The sequence below is a fragment of the Suncus etruscus genome, chromosome 3 (genome assembly GCF_024139225.1).
Source record: "Suncus etruscus isolate mSunEtr1 chromosome 3, mSunEtr1.pri.cur, whole genome shotgun sequence".
NCBI lineage: Eukaryota > Metazoa > Chordata > Mammalia > Eulipotyphla > Soricidae > Suncus > Suncus etruscus.
This window is the reverse complement of record NC_064850.1, coordinates 40,124,132-40,129,803: the sequence shown is the minus strand read 5'-3', so window position 1 is coordinate 40,129,803 and position 5,672 is coordinate 40,124,132. Positions and strand designations below refer to the sequence as shown.

Sequence of the window (5,672 nt, the reverse complement as noted above, 5' to 3'; positions counted from 1 at the left end):
AGTAAACACTGAATGCTGCCGGTGTGACCAAAATAAAAGAACTTCCTGTGCATGTGACCACCCCCTGCTCAGTCCCCAGCACTGCCAGGAGTGACTACAGAGCACAGAGCTGAAAAGAGCTTCCCAGTACCACAAGGAATAATCCCTCAAAAAAAAAATATATATATATATCATCCAAAACAAAACCTAACCATTGTCATTATTGTTTCCCTTAGAGGCTGTGACACACCCCCATAGAAAGTGAATATCCTTTTTCTCTGCATCCCCACAAGCACAGGTTGTTTCTGGACTTTTTTTTTTTTTTTTTGTGGTTTTTGGGTCACACTCGGCAGTGCTCAGGGGAAACTCCTGGCTCCATGCTCAGAAATTGCTCCTGGCAGGCATGGGGGACCATATGGGATGCCGGGATTCGAACTGATGACCTTCTGCATGAAAGGCAAACGCCTTACCTCCATGCTATCTCTCCAGCCCCTTCTGGACTTTTTTTTTTGTTTAGGAACCTCAGCTGCCGGTACTTAGGGGACCTCACGGAGCCAAGCCTGGACCCAGGATTCCTGTGTGCAAAGCCTGTGCAAAAGCCCCTGGAGTCATCATCCAGCTTGGTGCTTTGTTTTGTTTTGTTTTTATTTTTGTTTGGAAGCCACACCTTATAGTGATTTTCAGGGCTTACATCCTGGTTCTGTGCTCAGGGATCACGCCTGGTGAGGCATGATCATAGGATCACATGGGGTGCTAGGGATCAAACCTGGGTCAGGGGATGGGAGCAATAGCACAGCAGGGAGGGCATTTGCCTTGCATGTGGCCAGTCCAGGTTTGATTCCCAACAGTCCATATGGTCTCCCAAGACACCAGGAGTAATTTGTGAGCACAGAGCCAGGAGGAACCCCTGAGAACCTCTGGATGTGGCCCCAAACCCAAATAAATAAATAAACTTTAAAAAAAAAACTGGGTCAGCCATGTGCAAGGGCAAACACTCTTACCCTCTGTCCTGACACTCTGGCCCTTGTTTTCTTTTCTTTCTTTCCTTTTTTTTTTTTTCTTGTTATCCTTGCACAGGAGCCATGCTGATCTTCTCTGTATTATTCCAATTTTAGTATATGTGCTGCCAAAACGAGCACTATTTTTTGTTTGTTTGTTTTGTTTTTGAGCAGAAGCAGGAATTACTCATGGCTCTGCACTCAGAAATCACACCTGGCAGGTTCAGGAACCATATGGGATGCCGGGGATCAAACCCTGGTTGGCAGCATGCAAGGCAAATGTCCTCCCTGCTGTCCTATCACTCCAATCCCTGCTTTTACTTTTTAAATATAACTTATTCCCATAGGCACAAGGTGATCTCTCACCTGTTCATCTGGATTAGGAGCTACTATCTTGAAGAACGTGTGGAAGGGATGTGGTTCAACAGACTAGAGCAAGTTTGGGGCTAGAGTGATAGCACAGCAGACAGGGTGCTTGCCTTGCAAGCAGTTAATCCAGGTTCAATCCCCAGTATCCTTAGTCCTCTGAGCCTGGCAGGATTGATTCCCTGAGTGCAGCGCCTGGAGTAAGCCCTGAGTATGTTGGGGTGGCCATGATGAAGACCTGACTTTAATCCCCAGCTTCACATCAACCCTGAGCAGTCAAGGACAGAGCCCTGAGCACTGCTCATTGTGGGCCAAAAGCACAGCAAGAACAACAAAAGAAACACACTCTGCTCAGGTAGAGAGTCCAACAAAAGGAACAACAGCACATGTTAAAAATTCATTGAGGAGTCAGAGAGATGGTCCAGGCTTAGGGTGTTGCCCTGCACATGGCTGACTCCAGTTTGCTCCCCAGGACCCCAAACGGTCCCCTGAGCCCTGCCAGGACTGACCATTGAGTACAGAACCAGGAGTACACCCCACACACTACCACCAGGGTCAGCCCCCAAACAACCAAATAAGGAATAACATTGGTCTTAAGTAAAGAAATCATCTTAAGAGAGAGAGAGAGAGAGAGAGAGAGAGAGAGAGAGAGAGAGAGAGACTCCAGCAGCCTTTCTTCTTATCATATGCCTTTATCCAATTCATCCTATGTGTGTGTTCCACACACTGTGTCTCAGAGCCAGAAGCACTGGCTAAGCAAAGTCTAGCACACACACAAACACACACACACACACACACACACACACACACACACACACACACACACACACACACCATGAGCTCCTGGAAAGCAGACACAAATAGCTTATCTCCAGCATGGAGGAAAAATAAAACCAACCAACTGGCCAAAGAATTGTTCAATGGCTGGGAACCGATGATCAAAAGTTCCAGGTTCTAGAGCAGCTGAGACCATCAGAAGCAGAAGAGGCTGCTGAGATAAAATGGTAGAAGGGGTTCATGCCAAGCAGCACAGAACTGCAGAATCCCAGAATCCAGCCTTGGAACAAATGGCTGAGAAATCAGCAGGTCAAATAAGGCAGAATACACTGGGCTGGGTGTGTGATACAGGCTGGGATACAAGTAACACAGAACCAGTTTCCACCATGATGCACTGAGGCTTTGGAAAAAAGTATGTTAGCAGAGCCGGAGAGATAGCACAATGAGGAAGGCATTTGCTTTGCACACAGCTGACCTGGGTTTCATCCTGGTATCCCATATAGTTCCCTGGGCCTGCCAGGAGTAATTTCTAAGTGCAGAGCCAGAAGTAAGCCCTGAGTGCCACTGAGTGTGGAAAAAGAAAGAAGAGAGAGAGAAAGAAATAGAGAGAGAAAGAAAGAAAGAAAGAAAGAAAGAAAGAAAGAAAGAAAGAAAGAAAGAAAAAGAAAAAAGAAGAAAGAAGGAAGGAAGAAAGAAAGAAAGAAAGGAAAGAAAGAAAGAAGGGAAGGAAGAAGGAAGGAAGGAAGGAAGGAAGGAAGGAAGGAAGGAAGAAAGAAAGAAAGAAAGAAAGAAAGAAAGAAAGAAAGAAAGAAAGAAAGAAAGAAAGAAAGAAAGAAAGAGAGAGAGAGAGAAAGAGAGAGAAAGAAAGAACGAAAGAAAGAAAGAAAGAAAGAAAGAAAGAAAGAAAGAAAGAAAGAAAGAAAGAAAGAAAGAAAGAAAGAAAGAAAGAGAGAGAAAGAAAAAAGAAGAAAGAAGGAAGGAAAGAAAGAAAAAGAAAGAAGAAAGAAAGAAAGAAAGAAAGAAAGAAAGAAAGAAAGAAAGAAAGAAAGAAAGAAAGAAAGAAGAAAGAAAGAAAGAAAGAAAGAAAGAAAGAAAGAAAGAAAAAAGGGAGGGAGGGAGGGAGGGAGGGAGGGAGGAAGGAAGGAAGGAAGGAAGGAAGGAAGGAAAGAAAGAAAGAAAGAAAGAAAGAAAGAAAGAAAGAAAGAAAGAAAGAAAGAAAGAAAGAAAGAAAGAAAGAAAGAAAGAAAGAAAGAAAGAAAGAAAGAAAGAAAGAAAGAAAGAAAAAGAAAAAAGAAGGAAGGAAGGAAAGAAAGAAAGAAAAAGAAAGAAGAAAGAAAGAAGAAAGAAGAAAGAAAGAAAGAAAGAAAGAAAGAAAGAAAGAAAGAAAGAAAGAAAGAAAGAAAGAAAGAAAGAAAGAAAGAAAGAAAGAAAGAAAGAAAGAAAGAAAGAAAGAAAGAAAGAAAGAAAGAAAGAAAGAAAGAAAGAAAGAAAGAAAGGGGCCGGAGAGATAGCATGGAGGTAAGGCATTTGCCTTTCATGCAGAAGATCTGCAATTCGAATCCCAGCATTCATATGATCCCCCCATGCCTGCCAGGGCCAATTTCTGAGAAGAGAGCCAGGCATAACCCCTGAGCGCTGCTGGGTGTGACCCAAAAACAAAGAAAAAAAAAAGAAAGAAAGAAAGAAAAAGAGAAAATAATGAGAAAAGGAAGGAAGGAAGGTAGGACGGAAGGAAGGAAGGAAGGACGGAAGGAAGGAAGGAAGGAAGGAAGGAAGGACGGAAGGACGGAAGGAAGGAAGGAAGGAAGGAAGGAAGGAAGGAAGGAAGGAAGGAAGAAAAAGAGAGAGAAATGGGTTATAAGGAGAACTAGGGAACTAGGACTGGGCATGAGAAGACTGATGGCCTCAGAGCTGATGCCGACCACGGGAATCTGAGCATCTCAGAGGGACCCCATGATGCAGGAGGGATAGAAAATGGGTATCTGCTATACATTTGGAAATTCTGCCACCAGGCTAGAGGAAGAACAAAAGTGCGCCACAAACTTCAAGAACAAAGGAAACCAGGATGACCACCCAGTTACTGAGATGCCCATCCCAGAGTCAGGCAGTTTTGGATAGATGGTGAATAACAGCGCAACAGAAAGCTCATGTTTCATGGCCTCCAGGGTGGGGAAGTAACAAGACCCACTGCACCCCAAAGCTCAACATGTGCAGAAAACCAAAGCACATGTAGCAGAAGAGCCAAGTGTATCTGACGATGGAAAGACTGGGAGCAAAGTCATGATTTAACCAAGTATCCTGGTCACAGGGCAGAAGGCCAATCCCATGAGGTGGGACCTTTGGTGTCTGAAGCAAGATAGTCCCAGGCCAGCAGGGTGAAGTGTTGGTCAACCCAGGATTGGGATCCTCCCTCTGCAACCCCACTTTGGGACTCTGATGTGATGGGTTGTGATGGAAATGAGCCCTTTGACCTTGCAACAATGAGGCCCAACTGCAGGTAGGTGGAGAAAGCAAGGGCAAGGGAACTTGTGATTCCTCCATCCCCTTCACACACAACCCCCTGGGGAACTGAGAATCCCCTTTTGAGGTAATGCCTGGAGCAGCCAAGAACAACTTTCAGGGCCTGACACAATAACACAACATAGGACCCCCAACATTGCCAGGAGTAATTCCTGAGAGCAGAACCAGAAGTAACCCCTGAGTGCCTCTGGGTGATCACTGTGTGATTACTGTGTGATCCCACAACTTGTGACCCCACAACAAAATAGGGAACCCTGAACTGTTTGACCCCACAACTTTGTGACCCCCCACCACTTAACGGGGGGACCCTGAACTATGTGACCCTATAACTAAACAGGGGAGTCCAAAACTGTCTGACACCACAACTTGTGCCCTCTCCCCCAAAAAATACCAACTTTCAGTGTGAGGGAGATTGTGTGTTGAACCAGGAATTCAGAGAAACAACAGATATTTGACAGAGACAGAGATAAAAACAGAGACAGGGACAGAGACTGAGACAAACAGAGAGGGACAGAGATAAAGACAGTGAGAAACGGAGACAGTGGTGGAAACAGATGCCGCTGTGTCTTACAGGCTGGTCTCTCAGTTGGAGAGACAGATGCCCAGACCCAGGACTGCCCAGGACCCTCAGCTGCAGCACAGGAGCCCAGGCAAAGCAGGCAGGGACCATGACAGGACCTGAGACAAGCCCAAGTGTGACAGGAGCATCGACACCCTCAGGACTCCGGTGGGGGAGCTCTGGGCCGACAGCACGGGACCGAGTCCCGCCTGCAGCTCCTGAAGCTCTAGGGCTGATCCTGCAGGACAGTAAGCAGAGACAAGGGGGAAGGGGCCAGAAATGGTCTCCACAGCTGAAGAGGGGGACCTGACTTGTGACCCAACAACTGAGTGACCCAACTACTAAACAGGGGATTCTGAACTGAGTGACCCCAAAGCTAAACAGGGAATCCAAACACTGTGTGAACCCACAACTTGTGACCCCACCATTAAACAGGGGACCTTGAATTGTGTGACCCCCCACAACTGTGTAAT

General features: G+C 45.8%; 1 non-coding gene across 1 annotated transcript; it reads right to left on the bottom strand.

The window, feature by feature from the left end:
- Positions 1-1,011: 1,011 nt before the first annotated feature.
- LOC126004831 (U6 spliceosomal RNA) lies at positions 1,012-1,118 on the bottom strand. The gene has a single exon (XR_007494076.1). It is a non-coding gene; the product is annotated as a U6 spliceosomal RNA (small nuclear RNA).
- Between the last annotated feature and the right edge of the window lie 4,554 nt (positions 1,119-5,672).